This window comes from Sciurus vulgaris, assembly GCF_902686455.1.
Source record: "Sciurus vulgaris genome assembly, chromosome: 3".
NCBI classification, from domain to species: domain Eukaryota; kingdom Metazoa; phylum Chordata; class Mammalia; order Rodentia; family Sciuridae; genus Sciurus; species Sciurus vulgaris.
In genome coordinates this window covers 109792942-109819779 of record NC_136463.1, presented here as the reverse complement: position 1 = coordinate 109819779, position 26838 = coordinate 109792942, and the positions used below count along the sequence as shown (strand labels likewise).

The 26838-nt window shown below is 33.5% G+C and overlaps 1 protein-coding gene and 1 long non-coding RNA gene across 3 annotated transcripts in view; one reads left to right on the top strand and one right to left on the bottom strand.

The window, feature by feature from the left end:
* KCNJ3 (potassium inwardly rectifying channel subfamily J member 3) overlaps positions 1-26838 on the bottom strand; it is a 142227-nt gene that overhangs the window by 12889 nt on the left and 102500 nt on the right. The window lies entirely within an intron of this gene.
* LOC306657944 lies at positions 11686-15177 on the top strand. The gene is made up of 2 exons (XR_013762927.1): positions 11686-12995; positions 13037-15177. It is a non-coding gene; the product is annotated as an uncharacterized lncRNA (long non-coding RNA).

Sequence of the window (26838 nt, the reverse complement as noted above, 5' to 3'; positions counted from 1 at the left end):
AGATAAAAAGCAATATAAATGGAGGAAAGGGAAGAATGAGGCTAGTGACATTAAAGGAGGAGAAGTCAACTTTTTGAATAATATAAATTTGCCATATCCATCACCAATCTACTTCCATACCACTACAGAGAGTCACTAATAAAACTGCAAGTAATAAAATTGTTAATGGGCAATAGATAACCACAATATGTTAGTCTGGATTAATTTCTTGCTTGGGAGATGATGATATACTGTATATTGATTTTGTTTTGCGGTTGGGGGAAAGAACCAGGGCTCTGTGCATGCCCGGCAAGTTCTCTGCCACTGAGCTACATCCCCAGCCCTAGAAAACGATATATTGATTAGTTCAACAAACAAACTCAAAAATTGACTTTGAAACATCTATACTACTAGATTCTTATATTGAATATATTCTTATATTGATTCTTATATTGATTCTTATAGTGCAAGGGGAAGGAATATCAAAATGAATTATATATAATCACTGTAAGTTATGAATAACACACTAAAAAGCATACTTGCTTATCAATGATAATTGGTTACTTCCTTCTATTTTTATGAAATGATACACAGATATACATAGAAACAGTAACTAGAAATGTTAGATGGATTAACCATTACACCACAGAATAATTAAATTATTCAGACTTTTTTTTATATGCTCAAATACTTGATCTTTATTGAACCTATCATCTTGGTGACATTCCTATCCTTCATGTAACTATAAATGATCACCTTATAAAATATAGTACATCTATTTTTCCTGGCAATTTAAAATTTGTTTTTCCCCTAACTCATGAGTATTACTTTTTATACAGACTGCCACATCTTTTTCAATCAAAAACTATAGCTATTTTTTAACATCTCCTTTGGCAGAAAGTCAAATACATTGTGTTTGCTTGCAGGCTTAGAACAGAGCCTGAATAAATATTTGCAATTCAGCAGTTGTCTGAGTCTCTGCAGTAAAAAGGTCAGAGAATTATAATGAATTATAATTCTAATTTTGTTCTTATGTTATTTATAGAGACTAAATGAAAAATAAATTCCCTAAAATTTTGTGGGAAGTATTCTGAGTAACTTTTGAGTGTGAAAATTCCATATCACAGTAATAATTGCAAATATATGGTATTTTGACTCATGTATTTTAAAAGAAAAATAATGATTGGTTTGAACATGTATATACAAGTCTTATGAAGGAATTTAATTTTCTGTCATGACATAAACAGGCATCTGAAGTCAAATGATTAAGTTTCCCTAAACTACATGGTTTCTCATTTCTTTAGACCCTATTTTAATTTACCTGAATATCACAAAAAATAGAAAAATCACTTTTTAGAAGTTAAAAAAACAAAAGTACTGAGGCAAATGATATATAAAACATGAGATGAACCAACTTCCTTAAAATTGACATTTTCAGAAAGGAAATGATAAACACGCTCCATGAGTTGATGCTAAAATGTAGCTCAAATCTAGGGCAGCCAAGATCCTCCTGCCCACCTCAATGAATTTTTATAGTAAAAAATGGCGTGTCTACGGGATTCTGTTAATATACATATCCAAGGTCCAGAGGTAAAATTCTCGAATGGCTTGGTGACCTTTAGGAGAAATTTTGTCATATATACCTTTATAGAGTATTCTGACATCTATGAGTAGAATTATCCATATCATATAAGTGCTGCTAAGACACATAACATATTAAACTACCTCATATTCAGACTTATTAATATTGCAAAGTAACAAAGCAAAGAAAGGGAAAGAGAAAAGATGACTTGATCCACCTGGAATATCAAAAGTCAAGTGTTCAGGCCAGATCTCTTCTTTGTACTTATTACACAGAAATAATTATTGGTGAAGGAAAGGTTTACTTTATGGCCATACATAGCTACAATTTTTGTGTAGATATGTATTGCCACATATCTTTTTTGTGTCATATAGATTCAGAAACTATATTTTTAAACATTCTTCCAATTTTAATATCTTTCAAACTCATCATGTCCATCCTTCAATATGTTATTTTTGAACAAGAAACAGAAAATAATTTAATGTCATGCAGTTATTTTATTTCAAGTAATAGTTTATTCTGTTTAATAAACGTTTTAGAGTCAACAAGGCAATATTCCAGTTAGCCTGAAAAAATATATAAACTGTGTATGATTAAATCTTCATTTTAACATGTTGCCCTGAGTATCCAAAAATTATTCTGAGGCTGTTATATTCATGCATGTTTTTATTTAACAAGGTAAAATGAGATTAAAATAACAAAAATTTGTCTATTTTTAGAGGATGAGTCAAGAATAATAGAAATATTTAAAGTGCAATCATAAGGAAGAATATTGGGGGTATTGATATCAAAAAATAAATGGAAAGTAAACCTGATTAGAGAGGTAAGGACAGTGAGTGAATTTTATTTAAAATATGCCATTATGAAGTAATGCAGGTAATCCATAAAAACAACATCATCAAATTTTTAGTGCATATAAATATATAATATGTGTTTATATATGTAGACATATACATATATATTATATGCTAGGTTTTATGCTTAAAGTTTAAACAACATTTTATTTTCAGAATTGTTGCAAAGTATTTACTATTTTTTTTCAGAAGAAAAATTATACCTAGATAAATGAGCAAAGTTTTGAACAGTTATCTCAACAAAGAAGATATACACGAGGTAAAAAATATATAAAAAGGTGTTCAACATCATATGTCATTAGGAAATTACAAATTAATAAAACAATGTGTTACCACTGAACTCCTACTAAAATGACTAAAATCTAGAACACTGACAATACCGAATGCAAGTGGAGCAAAAAGAATTCTCATTCATAGGGGAATACAAAATGGCACACACATTCTGACAAAGTTTGCCAGTTTCCAGTAAAACTAAAAGTACTCTTAAGACACTATCTAGTCATCAAACTACTTGATATTTATGCAAATACATTAAAAACTTAGGTACATGTAAAAATCTGCATAGGAATGTCCGTAGCAGCTTTATTCATAATTGCCCGGACTTGGAAGCTACCAAAAGGTCCTTTAAGAGGTGATGGATAAATAAGCTGTGGTACATCCATACTATGAAATATTATAGGTAATAAAAAGAAATGAACTATTAAGCCACAAAAGACATGGAAGAATATTAAAAGGACATTATAAAAGCAAAGAAGCAAGTCTGAAAGGGCTACATAGTATATTATTCCAATGAAATAATATTCTGGAAAATGCAACTATGGAGACAGTAAAAAGATCAATAATTGCCAAGAGTGAGAGGGAGGGAGGGAAGAGTAGGTGGAACACTGGAAATTTTTAGGGTAGTGAAATGATTCCGTATGATACAATGGTTGATAAGTCTCATTCTACATTTGTCAAAATTCAGAATATGCAACACAAAGAGTGAGCCCTGATGTAAACAGGTCTACCACATTGGTTCTGGACATTGATTATAGGAGGCTGGGCTAGGGGCAAGGGGGATTTATAGGAATTTTATATAATTTCTGTTAAATTTTGCTATGAATCTAAAACTGTTCTATAAAAAAGTTTAAAAATCTTTTTAATTAAAATCAACACAAAAACTCTTCATCTAAAAAAAGTTAAATGACTTGCTTAAGGTCTTTCAGTTCAAAAGTGGTAAAGTCACTTTACTTCTGTTTTTTAACTATTTTACAGAGCTCTTATGTAATATTATATTTCATTTTGCTATGCCATACAGTAGACATATATATCATAATATGTATGGTTAAAATATATTGGAAAAAAATTACCATCACATCTGTTTTTTTTTTTTTAAACATTGGAAATTCTGATTATTTTCATTGATGAAACCATAATTAAAGTTATTTTATACAAAATAAAATGTTATAGAAGCACTCTAAGTATTTATTCAATTGATGAATAAAGAAAATGTCATATTCATATACCATGGATTAATATTCAGCCATTAAAAGGATGAAATCCTTTGTGATTTGTGACAACATGGGTAGCCCAGGAGATCATTGTTAGGTGAAATAATCCAGGTACAGATTACCTGAGAGAGCTAATGTATGATCTCACTCATATATGGAACCTCAAAAGTTGATCTCATAGAAGTGCAGAGTAGAATGGCGGCTACCAGAGGCTGGAGAGAATAGCAGGGAGAGAGGCACGAAGAGGGTTCCATCAATGTACAGGAGTAGGAATTTCTGATGCACTAATGCACATTATATATTCTGTGCATTTTAATAAGCCAGAAGAAAGGATTTTGAATGTTTTCATGATGAAGAAATAATAAGGGGTTGGGGTTATGGCTCAGTGGTAGAGGCCTTGCCTAGCACATGTGAGGCACTGGGTTTGATTCTCAGCACCATATATAAATAAATGAATAAAATAAAAATCCATCAACAATTTAAAAAATATTTAAAAAAAGAAATGATAAATGTTTGAGGGGACAGATTTCTCTAACTTGATTTAAATGGCATACAATGTATGCATGTATTGAAACATCACAAAGTATATCATAATTGTGTAAAATTTATAGTTATGCATCAGTGGAAAAACATTTACTCAAAAAATTAAAAATGAGTATATTTAGTTTTAAAAAAAGCTTTTTAAAATTTGCTTTTAAGGCTGGGTGGGGTGGCAAATGTCTGTAATCCCAGCAGCTCAAGAGGTTTGAGGCAGGAACATAGTAAGTTCAAAATCAGCCTCAGGAACTTAGTAAGTCCCTAAGCAACTTAGACTCTGTTTCTAAATAAGATATAAAAAGGGTTGGGGATGTGGCTCATTGGTTGAGTGCCCCTGGGTTCAATCCCTGGTAACAACAACAAAAAAATAGAAGAAAATTTAAAAATAAAATTTACTTTTAAGGATGACACAGAAGTCCCACGAATAAACTGTATTTTGTTGCTTTTAAAAATGCATGCTCGAAACATCCTGCTCACCATATTCAGCAATACCTTCGTACTCACGTAAGTGTAAACAGGCACATCTGTTAGGGAAGAAACAAGTATGTTTTCTGTGTCTTCTAAGCTAATTTCCAGACTTAAGTCAATGTCAAAGTTTCCATAAACAAAGCTAAAGCTGTGTAATTATTCTTTAAGCCATGAAGAAAATTTCCCCTCTATAATTTGAAGTCATCATTACTGTTTCAACTGTGCCATTCCTCTGGTGCTGACAGTTCCAGTTATTCATAGGCTGTAATCATGCTCTTTTAAGTCTGCTTCTTCCCTCAAGTAGTATATATTGTTTTCTGTTGTTGGGGATATTGTGTTGGGCATCAAACCCAGGGCCTTGCACATGCTGGGCAAGTACTCTACCAATGTCCAGACTACTGTTTTCTTAATCTCCTTATAGACACCAATTCCTTATGTACTTAGAATGTCTAATAAGTGATGGAAGAAGTACAGCTCACTATAAAGCAGTATCATATTAGATCTATGTCTGGGACTCTTGTGAGAACGTGGCAGTATCTTCATGGACAAAGGTCCTCATCACCACCAAACAAAGAGAAATGTGCCCAGACTGCTTTTTAAGAGAAACAGGAATGTAAACATTCAAAACCTTTACTCACCAGAGATGGTTTTAGCATTATGCTGATGAAGTTTAATCTTTAAAGACTCTCACTAGCACAAGTCCTTTCCATTTTCATAACTTGAATTTCATAATCTTTTATTTCTTTTTTCTTAAAGAGATCTCACCAAATAAGTAAATTGCTAACCCCACCTTCTGCTCCTGCAAAATGTTCTAATGTAATCAAAGCAAGACTCTCTGATGTGGAATACCTGTGCAATTAATCAGATTTGCCAATGTCTGAGTAGCAATGGATTTTTCTGCTCTTAGTACTTAAGAATATTGGAAGCAAAACATACCTTCCCCACACCTTTCATAGGTATTGACTATTTCACCTCAATTACACATCTCATCCATCAAATAGCCCATTGACACTGTTCTTAACCTGGTATAACAAGCACTGTCTTTGACAGTAAGGCCTGATGATTTACCTTTACTTAAATTTCTCTCCTTCAAAATCTCCATTCTTCTCTTTCAAGGGATACTGATTTAAGAGAGGCTACTATTACTAGTATTATTATCATTAACAGTTTAGTGTTTATTTTCAGGACCTAAAGTTGCCTTGTACAAAATTCTTTCTATAGTAAAAGGTTATACTTCTCCATTTTCTTTGCTAGAAAACCTCTATCAGATAAGGACTATTTGTGAATATAGAAGGGAAATTGTACTTATCACCTGAAAAAAATGTTATTGCACTCAGTAGGAGGTAATTGATGGCTTTTATCAAAGGCTGCGACACAGTCTGATAGTGTTTTTCAGAGATCACTTGGGCTGCCCCTGTAGAGAAAATATCTGACTGAAGCAAGTAGACCAGGTGGGAAGCTGTAGTAAAAGACAATAGCAAGGAGTAGCCACGGAGAGAGAGAGAGCAAAAAGATATTTAAGAGGCATATTTAAAAGGACTTCACAATTGACTGGATTTAAAAGGTAAGGAAGACCAGCTACCGAACATTTTTTTATTGTTAGAATGATGAAGCTGGACATGCTTTGAAATTTAACTCATACATCTCCTAAGAAAGGGAAGAAAAAAAATAGTAAATCAAATCATACTCTTTTGTTTTTTGAATTTTCTGATCAAATTTATCTGACAGTTTTGTAGCATCATGACTGCAACCGTCTAAACAGTCAGTAGCATGAGAAAAATAATCACGCTCATCTCATCATGTGCCATTAAACTAAAAACAATTACTTCCAACTAAACTGTCTCTCCATTCTGCTAAGCTCAAAGGAAATGTTATGACCGAAGTGTCACCTCAAGTCTCAAGTTCTATATCTGGCATTAATTTCATTAATTATAGCCTCTTTGTTTTACTCTCAATCTGCTGAAAGAGCACTGGCTGGGTCTCAGCCAACTAATCTGATTAAATACATTAAGTTTGAAATACATGATGTGCATCTTAATGCAATTGTTTTTCCAAGGCTCTTTTTTGGACAAACAGGTATCAATAATCTTGCAGTGATTTGGTAATGTTCAAATATAACTTTAATGAAATCTACTCATTTTCCTATAATCAATCAGAATCTATTGAAATACATGCATAACTCTCATTTACTTTTCCAAGAAAATGAGAGCAAAAGGAGAAAATGAAATTACTTAAGGAAGTGTTCTAATGAAACAAAAATAATGTCCTTTATAAATGAATAAGCCTTATCACCTAAGTAGTACACTTACTGAAATCTAGACCGATTTCAGCTGGGGAAGTCTTAGCAAACATATACTAAAATTCTAACTTATATCAAAAAGGGAAAATGAGGTTCAGAGAACTAACCTCCTGTACCTATGCCAGCCTTACCTATTTTTACTTTTTATGAAAATTTGGTTTACAAATGATGTCAACAACAGGAAGATAAAAGTGGGAACACAGTTTCAATGACCTGACAATTTGAACATAATCTAAGTCCTTGCCTTAAAATAAAAAGAATGTGATTAGGTATATTCATTATTATTCAGATTAATTTAATTCTCTGAACAGGTTTGAGAACATTCTGAGTTACCTCTTATTTTAATGAACAGTCTGGTTGCTACTAGAATATGTGAAGGAAACAGCCATCTGTCTTTTTCTCTGCTGTCATTTAAAAATATTTGAGTTTCAGTCCTTGCTATACCTACTCTGAGATCCTACCAACTGTTTTGAATCTCTAATTCATGAGGGCAAGAAGGCAAGTAAGAAAATCAAGATGGTATAGCTGATGAAAAGATACAGTCACTGAGTATTTTTTAAAGATTTTTATTTCAGACCTAAATATTATGTAAAACTAGTTTTACATAAAAGTATATGCCTAGCAGAAGACATTTTTAATCCAGTAAACAGATTAAGTAAATTCTATTTTTCTATTCTCTTTTGTGTGAAAAAAATCAAAATAAATATTTTTCTTGAAATCTATCTATTCAGCAATATAGATTAAAGAGGATATAAGGTTTTACATATTCTGGGCAGGGAGGAAAGATAGAATTAGCAACAAGAGACTTCCCGCCACTGCCCGAGTGAATACTGTGCAGTGGAGGAGGCTGGAGCTGAAGTGATGCTGTCCAAGCTGTGCTTCACATTAGACTGCAGTGACCCTGTCTGGCCTGAGCTAAGGGTCTAGCTGCTGTTCCCGTTGCCATCCCATGTGATCCAAGCCTGATGGTGCTGAATCCCCTGATTATGTCAAATCCCCTACCAGTCTTGACAAATCACCACCCAAAATGGCAACACACAACCCACATCCAGTAAACTGATGAGCCTAAATATATTGGAAACTTCTAACTCAACCCTCCCCGTTTCCCAGCACGTGGGAATTCCCACCCTCTTCCTTCTGCCTCAGCTGCCCTTGCATGTGGGAGGCATAGAGGCCTGAGATCACTGAGAGTTGCAGTAGGATACCTCAAGCTTTTAATATCTATTGGAAACACTAGGATAGATTCTCCGAGGTTCAGATGAGCATGACTTTGATATGATGGGTCTCATCAGTGAAACCTCCCCAAGCAGCTGATTTTGTGAAAATCACGTTTTACGATTTTTAACTATAAACAGTAACAGATAAGTCATAGTGAGTTTTAAGAACTGTGTCATTATAGTCTGGCTATTTGTCTTTCTAAGGCTCAATTTAGCATAACTATCATGCAAATGTCAAATTTGTAACCATTTAATATGACGGTAAATAATATGAAAGTAATCAAGTATAGAAATGCGAAAAAAAATGTGTGTTATTCGGTCTAACATAAACAAGACATCGGTACTAGAATCTGTTTATATTTAACAAATTCTCACAGAAAACATTGTGTTTTTTTTTCCAGAAGCTAAGCATAAGAACAATTGAGTAATATTGGAGAAGAAAAAATTCTTCTTATATTTACAATTAACTATATGACCATAAAGATGTTATATTCATTAATGGCCTATTAATACATACAAATTAGTATACAATACACCAGATTGTTCTAACATAGTAAAAGCTTATTAAGAACAAAATCTTCTAAAGAAAAACAAATTTCTGAACATTTATAGAATATACCTATATGAGTCTATTATAAGTTTGTTTACCCCTCCCCCTCTATCCTATGTCCTCCAAATATTACTGGCTGGGGACTCAGAGAGGTTTAAAGCCTGCTTGTGGTCTAGGCAGGTATCATCTCTGGAAAGGGGCACTACCTGGCTCTTCATATTTGCCAAGCAAAAATAGTCTCATTAGCATGATTGCAGCCTATCTAACAGAACATCAGTTAAGCTAATTTAGGAAAGATACCACTTTTCAAAGGTCTTATGGGAGTTTTCTGAAAAGTACTAATCCACAGTCTGGTGATGGACTTTATCAACATGCATGCCAAAAGAATGAGGAGCCCTTTCAAGCAATTTTTGATTGAACAAAACTATGACACAATTATTGCCAACCAAAAAACTGAGGAGCCAAAAATAAGTAAAAAAAGGAAAGAAAGAAAGTCTATACCTATCGCCTTTACTCTAGGAGTTAGATTTTCTGAGCATAACAAAGAGGATACAAATTAGTAAGAGATGTGTTTTATGTTATACTATCTAAATGGAAAAAAATAAGAGGAAAATAAAAGTGAATTTATTATCCCAGTAGTGAAGGCTGGGATTTGGCAAGAGATAGTCATCTTAGAGAATAGACTATACCTATGAAAGAGAGATCTTGGATGCTTAGATAAGAAGACACACAAAGGAAATGGAAACACATACTCTGAACGGTTGAAAGGAAACTATACAAGATGCCTGTAAGTTACCCACACCATGTATGCTATTTTTGCTCAGTAACTAGAAATAAATGAAACAGTATTATTTTAAATTTTGTTAAATGGAACGTTTGGGTACCTGATTTAAGTTAAAAGTGAATTTGCAGAAAATATCTCACCCCCATATATACGTATGTGCATATATACATATATATGTGTGTATATTCGTATATATATTCACACATACAGGTAAGTTTATTTTTTGAAAAATCTTGTTTAAATATGGATAACAGAATTACTATGCAACCAATTCACTGTGCAGCATTTTGGATTGAAACTCCAGATTCTGATTTTCAGGGATCACAGGAATGCATCACCACACTGGGCCTCCAAACTATTCTTTATAAACCTTTCCACATATTCTAATGGGAAGACTATTTCTTACTCTTCTATGCCCTTTCTAATGATTAGTTGAGTCTGGTGCACACCCGATCCTTAATAAACACCTCATAAATCTTAAGTCAAATCCATGATACCAAGGCTAAAATGGGGAAGTTAATCAGAACTTCAATCTGTCTCTCCCTCTCCCTCCACCTCTCCTCTAAATGAAATAGGTATGCAACAAGACTAATCAAAAGACCAATAAATACAAGGGAAGCATTATTGTTGAGGACTTCTGGTCCGGCATCAATACATTCATTCACATATTAGATATTGAGAATTATACTAAGTTGGAAAATAAATTGATGAGCAAAACATGTTTGACCCCCATTCTTATAGGTCCAAGAGTCAACAAGAATAATGTTAAATTGTAACATTTCAGTAAAATGTGATAAATTCCATCCTAGGCACCACTGGAACAAAAAGCTGAGGCATTCACCCTGGGAAGGAAGGCTTCTCAAGGTGGGCAAAACACAGAGGATGGAAAACAAAGGGTAAGTTAGGAAAAAGACTGTTCCAGGTCAAGAGTTCTTCTGATCAGAACATCCAGAAGGAAAGCCAGAAAAACATCCTGAATGAATGGAAGACAAGGCATAGACGACTAAAAAAATAGGACAAGTGAGACACCAAGAAATTAGAAAAAGATCTTAAAATTTAAAGCAGTGGGACTTTGATATGTTAAGATAATTTAGTAGTCATATCTTGTTGAAATAAAGAGCTGCTGTTTAATAAGACTGATCTGACTGTATCAAGAATAAGTATAATAAATACAATGATATATTCTCAGGTGAAGGGTATTTTAAAGGCCAAATAGACTTTTCTTGTATTCACATTCCTTATGACTAAAGCAAAGAAAATAAACACACAAATAGGTTTTACTTCAAGAAGGTGGCAGCTCTTCCTTTGTTTACCAATTATATGAGTACTTCCTTTATTTTAAACATTTAAAGGTCATGAGAACAGAGATGAACAAATGACACAAACCGCCCAAAATATGAACAAATGCTTTGCCAAAAAAAGCATTATGAATGAAACAAGAAATGCTTGCATAAATGTTAAGATAACAGAAAAAGAAATTAATTAATGTTGGACACGAAGGATGAGATCAGGAACACCACTAAAAAGGAGGCAATGTTTGAACTAAGCTTGAAATACAGAAATAAATTACGTAATGAGAAGAGCAATAAAGACAAGGAATCACTAGACTCAAGGATTCATGAAGACAGTGGATCACAGACAGGAAATTACACTTGAGAGATGCTGGCATTAAGTATCTGTGTGCTGCCACATGGCAGATACCTGGAAAATATTGGTTGGCGAGGGGATAAAGATTAAATAAATAAAAACACGAGTTATTACTGGACTTTGGTCTTTACTTAGATGTTGGACAGAGGAGTGGAAAGTTACCATGGTACCTCAGTCCTCTTTACCTGATTCTTTTTTTTCTTTTCTCTCTCTTTTTTTCTTTCTTTTTTTCTTTCCTTCCTTCCTTCCTTCCTTCCTTCCTTCCTTCCTTCCTTCCTTCCTTCCTTCCTTCCTTCCTTCCTCTCTTTCTTTCTTTCTTTCTTTCTGATATCCTCTGTGATCTAATTCTTTATCAACATGAACTGTTCCTTGTTTTTCCATTGTCTTTTCCTTTTAATTATTATCCATATGTGTATAACAATTTGGAAAGGTAAAGGTTAAAAGTCAATTCAGTGTTGCCACAGCATGAATCTATTCACTATGTGCTTTGTGTTAGTGCCATATTGATATCTTTATATAATGTAAATTATGAGAAACATTTGTTAAGATTCCCAGAAGTCAAAAAACAGGTGTCATGGGTTGGGGTTATAGTTCAAGGATAGCCTAGCATGTGCACGGCTCTGGGTTCTATCCCCAATGCCAGAAAAGAAAGGAGTGGAAAATAAAAGGTCATTCTGATATATAGTTCATAACACTAATATACCTCATTCAAAAATTTCACATATCAATCCTATTTTATTATAAATAGCCTAAAAATAGTTATATATTTATAAATACCAATTACATATGATTATATACTTACGCTAATGTTTTAATAAAATATGCAATGCCAAATTTTACTTAAACATTCAACTCAGCTACTTCCTAGTCAAGCTAAAAGAATTCTGGTATCACAAACTCTCTTTCTGCCTTCTACATTAAATTGTTTGATCCAATGATTTTTTAGTATACCATGACCTCAATTGTTGATACTTTAAAAACACATATATTACTTTAATAAGTTGAACAATTTAAAATATATATTTATAAATATATTACTAAAATATTAATTAAAACTGTGATTCATCTACTCAGAACAATGAGAATCTTACTCGTCCAACCTAAAAGTTATGTTCTACTCTCTTTCTAATATAGTATCCATTATTATGGTAAAATGTTCAGAATCTACTGCAGACTCTATCAGCTTCATTGGCTAAACTAATTTCAACTCATCTTGTTAATAAAGCAAAGGCAAATGAAAGATACCTATTTTCATTGCCATATTGAATGGGATAGATCTTATTGATCCAAATCTATAGTATTGGCTGTATTACAGCTTCATTTTATTATGAGAAAAAAAAGTGAATAAAATGTATATAAATTTTATTCCAGGTCAGTCAGAGCTGCTGAACTGCCCCAGTATTTCTTGATAATTATGAGGCAGACAGGTCAAATTGAATGCATTATGAATACTTATGAATATTGTAGTTTTTATTTCACAGGTTAAAAAAAAAGTTAGACCAGGTGTGGTGGCACCCATTGCTAATCCAGCTACTTGAAAGACTACATCAGGGGGATCACAAGTTTGAGGCCATTCTAGGCAATACAGGTAACAGAGCAAGATCCTGTCTTGGAAAATGATTAAAATAGACAAAAATTTAAATAATGAAAACCTTTTTAAAAAAGTGATCAGGGATGTAAGACTTATTTCATGTTGACACTTAAACATCTGCTCAGGCTTATTTGTAAATATCTGCAAATCAAATCCAAAAATAACCACTGGAATCAGAAAAATATTAAGCTGCTACATTGTTATTAGTATTGCAGGGGAGAACATCATTAATTTTGATATGTTTACTGTAAGTACTGAACAATAACAATGGCATGCTGAAGTACTGTAAGCCCACAGATAAGAGAGTAGTATGACTGCATTCTTTGGTGCAGTTCTGACAGGTGCACTCCAATCTTCTAAAAATTTGTACAATCTCTTTTACTTTTTTGAAAGGGTCATGCCACTAGGAATTCCATACAATCACTAAGTTTCTGAGTCAGGCTGTGCTTTTTCTAAATCAGAAAGTCACCCTAAGGAAAGTGGGAGCCATAACTGATAGAATTTTTGTTTAAATCACTATGCAAAAATTACTGGTAGATAGCTTAACTTTGAAAGATATGGGGAAAATATTTTAAACAAAATTGACAAAGAAAATCTTTTCAATAGATTGTTTTCTAATAGCCATTCGCCTAGTAATCTGTCCTTGAGAATAATGCACTTCAAGTAATAGCATACATATTTTGATTCTTGTGTCCAGGCATGATCTCAATACCATTTTTATAAAAAAAATAATAACTGGAACCTTTTGAAGAACTGGATAATAAAAGGTCCAGGGGCAAGAGGTGCACAAGACAAGATGGCAAGAAAATAAGAAAATTGTCAGATTCTAATGGATTATATACAAAGGGCACAGGAACCAGCTTGATTTGCCCTGGGCTGATAAGCAATGAGGAGTTTGAGCATAAAAATAGCAATGAATACAATTAATAGACACAATACATGAATAAATTTCAGGAACTTAATAATTAAAATTAAATATCTCAATACAGAGACAGATTACACAAACAAAATAAATGAGAAAAACCATCGTTTACAGCAGAGGTAGGCAGAGTGGCAACTTTTTACTCTAAAAGTCGATCATTAAGAAAGAACAATCAAAACTCAAGGGAACTAAACTATAGTTGTTAAGGGTGAATTTTTCTTTAAAGAGTAATTCCAGATGCTAATTTTTAAAAGAAATAATAAAATTAGAACATTACTCCCATTTTGTAGCCCCCAAACAAAAAAAAAAAGATTCAGGTAATGGTTATCAATGGGTACTAAGGTTTAAACTTTTTAACCTCTACCCATCACTAAAATGGAACAGGTTACTTAATGTGTTTCCTAATGGGATATAATATTAAGATCACAGCAACATCTTGAAGAACTTTTTTTGTTTGTTTGTTTTGGTGCTGGGGATTGAACCCAGGGCCTTGTGCATGCACTCATCTTTGAAGAATTTTTATAAAAAGCAGTGAACCTAAACGCAATGAACCCAAATTTTCCAATTCCTAAAGCATTTGGATTGAGGTAATATATTGAATAACACCATAAGGAACAGTAAGTCAAGTTCAGAATGCAGGACATCCATTCATCAATTATTTGTTTCTTCAATGCCAACTCTTAGGGGCTATTTTCAGTGATCAGGGAAATTCATATATAAATTCAGTATTAAACATGTTGAATTTTGTTAGATTGTGATAATGGTATCGGGGTTAGGAAAAAAAAATCATTATTTTTTGAAAATAGAGAAGTCCTTTGTGGCATAGTGTCATGATGCTAATATTTGACAATTCTTCAGAAAAAAAATTAAGAACTGATTATTTTTCATTAATTCTAGTTAAATCTGAGGATGAGTATACAGGGGAATTCCTTACAACATCCTGTCCACACTGACACTTGTTCCCAAACTCTATCAATCAAAAGTCAGTAAAACATTTACATTCCGTAGCTTTTGCTTGGCCTCACAACTACAACAATGCTCTGGGCCCATCTCCGCCTTGGCTCAGAACTTTCACTCACTATATGCTGGTTTGGTACACTTGCTGCCTCATGAGCTTACTTTTGCAAATGTCACCTGGTAGCTCCTGTGCTGACATGGAGACTGCAGAATTTCACAAGATGATTTTAAAAACGGCTTTTGAGACTAAAGCTCAAATACCATGGTATTTCTATTACACTCAGTAGACTACTGAACTCTTAACAATAAGGTCAAGTGTGGAGGCCGTATTTTGTACAAAATTAAGAGTTCCAAAAGTTTTGAAACTTCCATGCATATAATCACATAATAACCAAAAGATTTAGTTTCTTTAAGGTTTATATACTTAGTAGTTATTATTTAAAAAAAAAAAAACCTTAAAACAAATATAAAATGGCAGCATAGCAGTGCAGTTAAAAGCAGGATTTAGAATCATTTTTTATCAGATGCATGACTTTTATACATCTTTCTGTGAACTTCAGTTCTCTCATCTGATAAAAAAAGGATTCTGAGGAATCACTGAAATATTACATGAAAAGCACCTAGCAAAATATCTCATGAAAAATTACCTGTAAATCAAACTCAGTAGTAATGGTTATCATCTCATTTCTTTTGTTCTTCACATCGAGAAGTAGATGTAATAATTATCGTAGGATAGGATATAAACAGCTAACTTATGTACAATGTTTTAAAAATTAATCTAGTTTCACTCAATTGCCATTTGTAAGAGAAAAATAGTTTCAAATTAATTCTAAACCAGATCCATGCTTCAGAAGGATTTCAGACACTGAGGAAGGACATGTTGCTCCACATAACCTACAGGAAACGTAGTGTCCATGGTGAGAGGAAAGCATTCTCCTCCATTTCCTGATACTTGTCAATGAAATACTTGTTCTAATCCTTTTTGAACCAAAACAGATACAAATATTTCTGAATGATCAAGTGTGGTTCACGATTTTAACAAAACATTAAAGAAAAACAATAACATAAAAAAAGATTCTGTCATTTTTGAAGACATAAAATGAAAATTTCTTAGTTGGTCAATAAATATGACTTTGGATGGCTGAGTATTTTACCTTTCATAAGTTTTTTTGTGCATGTTTTAACTCTTAATGGGATAGACGCAATGCTTATTTGGGATGCAGGTTGTATATGAGGAACAGAAACAAATGGACAGTAAAACAAAGCTTAAAATAAAAGAATAGCATGAAATTAAGGGTCGGGGGAGATTTAGCAATTAGGAAGCACTTCCCAACAATGAAATCTATTAGAGCAGAGAAAGTTCTCCTGGGGGAAGTATAGAACTCTTATGGACCAAGTCATTTAGGTAGCTAGATAAAATCATCAAAAATGGCATTAAGAGAATGGTCCCTCAAGAGAAAGAGAGGGGTGGGAGGTTGATTAGATAATCTAATAGAGCAGTCTCATCTTTAAATTTCTGTGATTCTAAAATTCTATGAGGTTTTTTGGACAGCTTGATCATTCACTAGAGAGCCCTTAATTTCATTTTTATGACATATCTAATAGGTGAACAGCAGCGATCATGCAAGCTTGGCCTGGCTTGCTCTCTGGGGCTTGAATTTCTGGCACAGAGCTAACTACAGCTCTAACATAAACCTCAATGAAACCAATAATTACTAAGTAATCCCTGTGCAGAATTTCCATCAGACATCTAAGGCTCATATCAGCACTGCTAATGTAGAATTATTGAAATTTAAATCAGAAGTGTTTATCCAACACTGTGATGAGATAAAATGATTTGAGACTGCTTATCATGATTAAGGCTGCAGATTGCAGGTTATTATTAGAATGAAAAAGGAATATGAAATTAATGGGAAGAAGGCCAAACATAGGTTCTTATTATCCAGGGGAAGAAAAAAGATTGTTTCTTGAATGCAATTAATGCACTAAAATGATGGTGGTATTCTCTCGCTTTCTCATATTAATTACTTTTTCTTTAAATTTTTTTTTTTGTTTTTAGTTGTAAATGGGCACAGTACCTTTATTTTATTTATTTACGTGGTGCTGAGGATCAAACCCAGTGCCTCACGTATGTGAGGTGTCTACCACTGAGCTACAACTCAGTCCCTTAATTACTTTTTTAACTGAGGATTGGCACAGTTATGACATAATGCCTTAGGACAAAATGACTTGCAAGGGAACAAAAACTAGACTCTGAGCAGTTGACTGTCCCTTACAGGGCCTCATCTTGTAGGTAAGGAACTGTTATTACTGACTTAAGTTAAAGTCAATGAGAAATTACATTATAGAGAGAAGGGTTAACACTGAACTGCACTTTATATTCATATTTCAGAACATTTCTACGGAATAATTATTAACATTTGCATGAAAATATCCCAGGAAAATTTCTCTATCCCAAGACTTACAGAATCTGAATGTTTCATGGTGAAAATTATTTATTATGACATCTGTTGATGTATTCAAAATTTTCTATTCATTAGTTTATTATCAGAATTAATAAAGAATACTGCTGATAGAACTTATTAATATATAATTGTTTACATTTACTAAATATCATCTGTATAATTTATTGCAGTAACTTGTTATATTTCTGTTTCTGTTTCCAACAATGCCCATAATAGTATTTAAGCGTATAATTTTATTTCAATAAGAAGTGAAATCCTTCAGTTTTGGGATTTCTTTATTCATATACCATACTGTGTGACACTTGTCAGGCATTCCAAAATGTGTTTCATGAAAAGAAATGTTAAAAACAAGGCAAAAGAAAGCCAATCTATGAGACATTTTTTAATTTTCAAATAGTGATATTCATACTGCAATGCTGAAGCTATTTAAAATATGTAACTTTTAAAAAATTTTGATCAAGTTCCAGCAATCAATATTCCCTTTCAGATTATATTGCATACAGCAATTTTATGTATTGAATACAGCTATTGGTATGAGTGTTTATGTTTGATTATGCAAAATAATAACTTCCTTATATTTAAAAAATTCTGAATTTCAAATGAAGGTTTTCCTCATTATTTCATATCCAGTTTTGCAAATCTACTATGTGATGGGCAAAACTCTCATATAATTTGTATTGTAATAGGAAGAGAGTCAAAATGTTTAAAACAAGAAAATAACTGAACAACATTGTGTCAGTGATCGGCCCTCTGAAGAATAATAAAGCAGTATGGTGGGCCATGTATTCATATTTTGGGTGTCAAGAAATACTTCCCTGATGAACAGAGGTGTGACCAAAGAAGGTCATAAAAATATCTGTTCCAACATAGTTTCATCAAAAGTACACTAAATGCAAAGGCCCTGGGATGGGTGCAAAATTGGCAAGTAGGAGCAGGAATGGAACTCCAATAAGGCTGACAGGCAGAGAATGAGACACTGAATAATAAGAACTGAATTAGGAAAGTAGGAAGGATTATGTTCAAATATCTGTTGTAGATTGAAGGAAAGAAATACAAAGTGTAGGAAGATAGGAAGGGGATCTCTCTTTAATCAAAATGCATGAGCACCTCACATATGCCTATGCATAAGTACAAGGTCAGTACTGGGTTAAATCATGCATTTTCCATCTCTCTAGCCCATTGATTCTTTCTGGTGAACATGGGTATACACAATAAAGCTATAAATAATTTACAAAAGAAGGACACTGTTGAAATCTGACTACACAATCAATATTAATGTCTAATGCAGTTTTTACCAAAAAAAAAAAAAAAGATAGAATGTAAAATAGACAATAACAAAAGATAACAACCTGACTACTAGTACCAACGATCAATATGAATTTTTGGAGAAGTGTTAGCTGTTCAGATATTTTAGATTACTAAGTATGCTCTATAACTGAATTAATAATTATAAGTGTTTAACTTTTAAATACAGCTAAATTAAAAATATACAGTATTTAAGAAGCTGAGAAGATCCTGTTCCTTAAGGAGAAAACAAAGATACAGAAAAATATTATATAGAAATATGACTTTAAAAGAAATGCTTATATTGAATAGAAGTCAAATAAATTAGGCAATTCAGCTTTCATGCCTGCTTGACTCCCCAGGGCAGTAGCAACTATTCTTGCAGATTCAACTTGCCATAAATATGCAGTCCCAGCCTTGGTACAAGTCATGGTGCCTGCTCTGCCTTACCTATTTATGGTTGTGATCTTTTCCAGAACTGCTTTCTGGCTCTGAAAGTATTATGTGTTAAATTTGCTATCTTACAATGAATCCTTTTGTTACCAAGTTATTCTTAGAATTAACGATTACACAGTGTTCCTAGGAGGCACCTTTCACAATAATGTACATAAAGCCATTGATTACAAATTTTCACCTGAAAAGTTTTTGAAGGCATTTTTATTGAGACAGTTATAAAAGAAAGACCGAAAGGAGAGCAAAAATGATTTTTATCAACTTCGCATATTGAGAGATTCCTTTCCTTAATATAGTTTTAATATGTTTTGGCAGTTACAGTCTTATTTTACCTATATGTTATGTTCACCACTATATATTTAAATGTTTAAAAATAATTTACAACCTTACATTTATGTCCTGGAATAACTGTATCATCTTTTGTCAAAAATCACACAGTGAGGTAAAGAAATCACTAAATTCAATTTTTTTTTTAAAAAGAAATTAAATGTTTAAAAAATATCTTTTAGGCAGCAGTCTTAGCAGAACTTCTGAGGAAGTAATAACAAAACAGGACAAAATACGATGAGACTAGAATTTAAGATGGTTTAGAGTGGCAGATACAGAGACGGCACAAATACATGATAGACATAGGCTACAAGTTAGGACAATTTCTCTGGGACATGTCAACCCAATTTGGAAATATAATATTATAGGGATAATGCATTTACTTCTGACTCAGTGGAAGCATAATGCATTGTGCTTTACATGAGAGGAAGATGCCAGCTGACATCATCAGTCTGTAGCTCAAGCCCTCCTACACACTGATCATTTTGTCCTTGGGCAAAAAGGCTGAATTTACAAGATCCATAACAGGAGTTATATATTGCAATCTCCAGACGTGCAAGTTGATGCAGTTTACAGGAGGATATCAGGATCAAATACATGTTATTTTATATTGTGCTGAGCAAATTATATAATTGATCTCAAATAATAAATTCATCATAAAAATGGCAAATTAGCATGTGTAGGGCAAAGTAGCACTATTCAGTAAAGTAGGCCAAAACCTATAAGAAAAAAAAAGGGGGTAAAAAGTTAAATTTTGGATCTTAATAAGTCTGACCCAAGACTTTGTGTATGATGAATAAGTTTGAGCATAACACAGGGGCCTGTGGATGCCCTGGTTTACTTCAAGAGATGCTCAGTTCCTATCAGCAACCCTTCAAGTGGAGACTTCCAGGACTTCCTGCACTTTGCACTTGGAAGACATTTGTGGCAGGCAGAAAGTGGGACATGGCTGCAAGCTACTTACTAATGAGGGAAAATACATTAGAAAAAGGTGGGACTGTACCTGCTGATTAGTAAATAGATGAAAGAAACTGTAGTTATCCAGTTCGAGCTACTTAGCAACTGTGCCACTTGGATTAATAAGTTAGCCTTTCCAACATCAGTTCCTCCATCTGAAAGGCAGGGATGACATTAATAACACTGACTTGTGGATACCGCTAGGATTAATGGAGTCTCTAAATGTGAAGCCCTAACTTACATGAGACACACAGGAAATAGTCAGTGTTACTGAAACATTTTGTACACATCACCCAAAATGAATCTTACTGCCTTTCCCCAGCTCCTTTCTTTCAATATGATATGTGATCTGGCAGAGCTAATTATAGACAAAATCTTTTCATAGTTTTTCACTTGGTTATAGGAGGACCAAAATAAATCAAAATAAACTTTTGAAGAGCCCACATTAGTTCCTGAAGTTGTACTGTGCCTATAAGGATAAGAAAAAAGAAGATCTCCAGATAATTAAACATTTTCAAATAACAAGGTTATTCTGGAGATCAAAACCACTGTCTTACAATGGTATCAATGTCCTAAAAGAAATATGAAACAACTTTAGAAACTCCCTAGTTTACCTTTTTTATTATAATTCTAAGGACTGCAGAATTCAGAATAAAGTTGTTATGAACAATAATGAGATTTTTAAAAGATTGTTTTAAAATTAAAAGCATATACTACATATATGTTTATAATTTTCTATAACATATCATATAATTTTTGTCCTTTTTTATCCAAAAATTAGATGTATTCTGTGCCACACATACCATATAAGGCAGCATTCCAAAATGTCCTTGATTATATAAATGACTGTTTATTTCTACTGAGATCTGATTAGAGTTGCATTAATTTTCGAAACCAATCTGTGCAATTTTACTTTCATAATATTGATTCTTCTCACCCAAGACAATGACATTTGTGTTTTTGTTTAATATTTGGTCAAAATGCATTTGTTAAAGGGATTAAGTAAATGTCACCCAACTATTTTTAGCAATGCTATTAAAGTAGGTCATAAACATTTCTTTGCAAATGTATTTCAAATATTTTGTTATTTTGGCTCTTTACATGTGGCAGAATTTAATGACAGTCCATCAGTCTCTGCTACCTGCAATTCTTCCTCCTTATCCACTTCACCAAGCTGGCTGAAAAGCACAAGGAAATATTTTTCTTATCTGGATGTTTCTGGATACTGAATCCTTGCTGAAACAATCAAAAATAATCATGGAATAGGAAAGACAGCAATGATGTGGTAGAGCTGATAGGGGAGTGATGGAAAGGAGTGAAATAAAATTTAAACGTGTCTCCTAAACATACCTTTCGTGAGGAAAAACTTCATTGGAAGAGACTCCAAGAGAATATGAAACCAGTTTGTGCTGACCACCCTCCCTGTCACATTTAATATAACCTATCATTTGACACCTATTGAGTCTCCTATTCTTTTTCTGATCTGGAATTCCAGAGATTTAGAAGGGTTAGGGGAAGAGATGTCATAAGCCACATATGCCCCACAAGATTCTGTATGAGTATATCCTAACCTTTCCTCAGAGGGATGCTGGGTACATATTGAGTATACAATAAACATAATAAAACAGGAGAAAGTTGTCCCAGTTTTATCCCACATGGGAACAAATCTTGCCATCCTACTTTTACTTTGAATGAGAGAATGTAAGACACACCAAGATATATTACAACAACATGCTTTAAAATAACCTTTAATTTGAAATACTGTTGGGATCACCCGTGAACTGGGCTAAATGAAATCTCTTTGATTAAAGAGTCTGAGACCAAAGCACTTGCCAGGAAAGGAAATTTTATGTATTTAGAGTTCAGTCTTTTTGTATTATAATTTCTCTTTACTTGTCTAAGAAATAGTCTAGCTATATGGAATTAAAATACACATTTAAATTGTATTTCCAGCTACTTAATTTGGGCTTGATTTTATGTTTTAATTCATTTGGATTTTTATTTTAGCATATTTTAAAATACTTCTTGAAATAGTAAACCAATTGCTATAGTACCATTTAACATTTTTAAAATAAAAGTTGAACTGAAATGCTAGTTTTAAGACATGCTGAATGTTTCTGCGTTTTCTTCTATTAACTTCTCTGACTATTCTTATGATAGCAATAAGCATTGGCCTCATAATTTTTATAAACTGCTTTAATAATTGACTTTTATGATTTCCTACTTGGTGCTATATAATTTTTCATGTGTCCTTGTCTTTCCTGTTTTACTTACTCCTGAATCTTAATGTAGTAAATGATCTTAATCACCTTTAAAGTTATATTTAGTGCCCTGCATATATAAATGTTCCAGCTATGTGATAATGGAGAAATTTAGAAAAAAAAATAAGTAAAAGAAATATATGTGTGAATGTATATATGTTTATCTATAGATTAAGTGTATATTATATAGCATACATACAAATATAATTTTCATGATATGGAATTTCATATGCAATATGTGAAATAGGTAATGTTATTTCTTTATAAACCATCATACAAAAGTACAAAAACTGAAAAATTTATTTATACAATGTTGTTTCTTTGAGCATTTGGCCCTCCCAAAAATTCACTATGTTTAATATACCACTCTATAAAGTATATTGTTGCTCCATTTGAATACCCAGCCAACACTGATTTAAGTTACCTCTGTTTGTGACAGAAAACTAATGAATAAAGAAAATCCTCACGCCCAGGTTTCTCATAGTAGAAGCTAAAATTAAAAAAAAAAAAAAAAAAAAAAAATCTGGACTGCTCTGTTTCCAATCCAACATTCCTTATTCTCTGACTTCTCTGAGTGTGTCTGATAATTGCTTTTATACACATTTCACTTTACTTCTCAATTTGGTAATTAACCTGCTTTTCTCATTTAATTAGCTAACTTTGTTGCCTCGTTATTTTTGTAGCACTGCAGTAGGTGAGATCACTCACTGCTCTCCCCTGTCTTCTACAGGTTGAAAGAAAGTTCTAATTGCTGAGACATAATGGGAACTCCCTCTCATCAGTTCTTGCCCATCCTGGTAGATCTGGGGAAAGAACTAGGTAATTTATCAGGGTTTGGAGGATTTTTCCTCCTTCCTTTCTCTGCTATATGGTAAGGTGTCTACTGTTGGATGGGGCCATCTAAAGCTGTCTGGGCTGATTACACCTGGGGGAATTAACTTTGAGATGGGGAACTGTTATTATAGTCTGATCAGTCAACTCCAGCTACGGCCCTGTGGCCCTTGAAAGTAAACAGTATTATGTGTTAAATTTCCATATTATTTACCAACTAACAATGGTGCAACTTTTGTTTCAAAGGTCACCCAATAGGAGGCCAACTGTCACAGTATCCGATAGATCTTTCATGCCCTTTTCATTCTTAAATTCTGATCTCATTTGCTAGTTAAAAAATATACTGAAAAGGATTTTTGACTTCACATCCTTCACCTTCTCTTGATCCAAACACCACAGTAAAGGCAGTTTGGTCAGTGAATGTGGCAGTTCCCCCAGATAGTTCATCAGTTCTTGATTAACTCCTGAGTAATGATCAGGATGAAAGGGTCAAGGAGTTATACAGATCTACTTTGAAAGTTTGGGATTCAACCCTCACATTCTCAGCCATCATACTTCTTTTTTTTTTTTTTTTTTTTAACTAACAACCATGGATTAGCCTGGTCAAAAGGTGGCCTAAGGAATCTGAATTTCATTCTTGTTCAGACATATACCTTCTTTTGTTGGGATGTTATCATCTTCAAACCATAAAGAAAATGATCATTGGGTTGAATACACTGCTCCCTCCATTCATGACAGAAGTCTACATGGGACAGGGTAGGGTACATGCTGCCACTCAATATATTTTAGTAAAGTAGCTTATCTCTTTTGTATCTGACATTCCACATGAAAGGTCTGAATGCACAGAGATGATGATTGGAGAAAAGTCAACTTTATAGTTTCTGTAACTGGACACACTGCTTTTGTGGGAGTATTGGGAAAACAACAAGGCCAATGCCCAAGAAGCAAGGGGACACTTTAGAGCCCAGGAGAGCTAGAGCAGAGAGGGACAGTAATCATGGTTTGTCTTTCAGAGGCCACTTGGAGCCTTCCTGACAACTTTTGATCCCAGTGCTATTCTCCCAAAGGGCAACAAGTTGGTTACATTTAAATGACTCCTAAATCTGCAATCTAATTCAATCCTCCATCAGCGTCACCATCCTGCCCACCAGGATTTGATCTGCAATCTCCATGTACTTTACAAAACAAACCAACCATTGAGAGACAGCTCCTGCTCCTGTAGCTCCTAAGCAAAATGCCTTTCACCACCATTAGATGTCTTCCCATTCCCATTTCATCCTAGTGGATAATCCCTTGGATATAGTTGGATGCCACCTGGCAGGTTGTATACAGACAAATATCGCAGGTGTCTGCTCTCAGGGAATCTCTTCAAGGACACAGATTTGATTAAACTGAGGACAACAGGATTACCAACTGGCCAGAAAGCCCCATTAGCAGCACTGTCAGTGCCTGACACTATTCCCCAACTGATGTGGGTCACACTCAGAATGAGCAACAACTACATTTGGTATTTTCCTTCCACATGTACCCCTAGAACTCTATTATGTCTGTGGAATCTAGTTATTAACATGTCTTTTCTCTGAGAATGCTGTAACCTATACTTAAGAAGTGACCATAAAAACCCTCCAAGTGCTTAATGAAACACTACCAGTAAACCATTTAGCCCTCAACAACTTTGGAGATTTCTCTGGAATGAACTTTTAGTAGTCAAAGAAGACTTAGTGGTTATGTTCATTCTTTAGGTGGTTATCTCTGCTATGGAAGCCATCCAATTAGAAAATATTTTAGGAAATATGTCCCTGCCTTTAGCTGAAGTTATTAATGATACCACTTTTGATACAGGAAGTATTCAGGTCAGCCTCAATTCACTAGCCTGAATTGTTATGGAACCATGTCATTACCTTAATACATTCCTTTCTGAGTCCAAGGTGAAACCTATACAATCACTAATATATCTTGGTGTATCTGTATTAATTCCTGTGGAAAAGAGAATAGGTCAAAGCAAAGACTTTAAAAGAAAGTCATGTGTCTTTCTAAGGTATTCTTGATGTTTATAGGATTTATTCAGTGGACAGAATCAGAGATACTGGGGACATGATTAAGGTCAACAGTGCAGGCTGGCTCTATTTAGTGTGGAATCATATAGACAGTAGTCTTAATTAAATGTTGTATGAGACAAATTGATCCTAGATTTCCAGATTCTGCTGATAATCAAGTGGCTCACAAAGTGGCATACACATGTGGAAATTTGAGTTTGGATAAGAATACATAGGGTCAAGAGGTTTTTTGGGGATAGGCAGTCCTCCAAGGCTCTTCGCATCCTGCACATTCTTGCTGAGTACGCCAACCTTCAAAGCTTATCTGTCTCATACTGAGCAGCAGGTTTTAGCTAGTCATATAAACTACTAAGTAGGTCAAGTTTACCAAAGTATGAGAACCTAAATGCTTGCTTTACAGTGGGAAGAAGATCTGCTTGTTTGCCCCTTGTTGCAATGTTTGATACTTATTCAAAAAGTGCTAGGCTCTTGATCTTGCGTTCCTCAGCTGTAAAACAAACCCACTCCTTATGTAGCACCTATCTTGGTTCATCACATTGCCCAGGAGTACATGGGATATAAGGGGGCAGAAACAAGTATGCTGATGTTCATGCTGCTTGATATGCCATTAATAATAAAATCATTTATTTCTGACCCAGGAACCTTGTATCTTCTGTCAGCACACATGCAATGGCGGAAGACTGATGTGTCAGATTGCAAGTAGAACAAAATCAAATCTAAGAACATTCACAATTGTTGAGAGAAACAATATATATTTTAAATAGGATAGAATTATATTCCACTTAAAAATCTCTTAATATATTTTAAAAAAATCGTAAATATATACTTACAGCCTCACAAAACCCAAATAGAAAGAAGAGAGAAAGAATAGATAGATAGAAAGAACAGATAGATAGAAAGAAGCTAGTCTACCATTTAAATCAAGCCACACAGTTGCAACTGTGGTTTGACACTTCTCTATATGACACTCTAATTTAAAATGCAGAACATTTCACATTTTACTAAGTTTCCCATATTATTTTATATAATTCCATTATTACCCACTAAATAACAAACTTTTCAGTCTTATATTCTACATTGGTAATCACGTTATGTAAAATTGACATGTCTAATCATCATTCTCTTTAATTTGTGTATAATATACAAATACGTTTAAAGCAAACCAGTTAATAATAACATGTCCATGTAGTACATGCCAATCTATCATTTGAAATGAAGTTAAAGGGGGCTAATTCAATGTGATAAGTAATTTGAAACCTGGCAAATAGTAGTCCTTTAATTGAAAAGTTCCAGAAATCTAGATGTCAAGAGTTTACAAATAAAAAT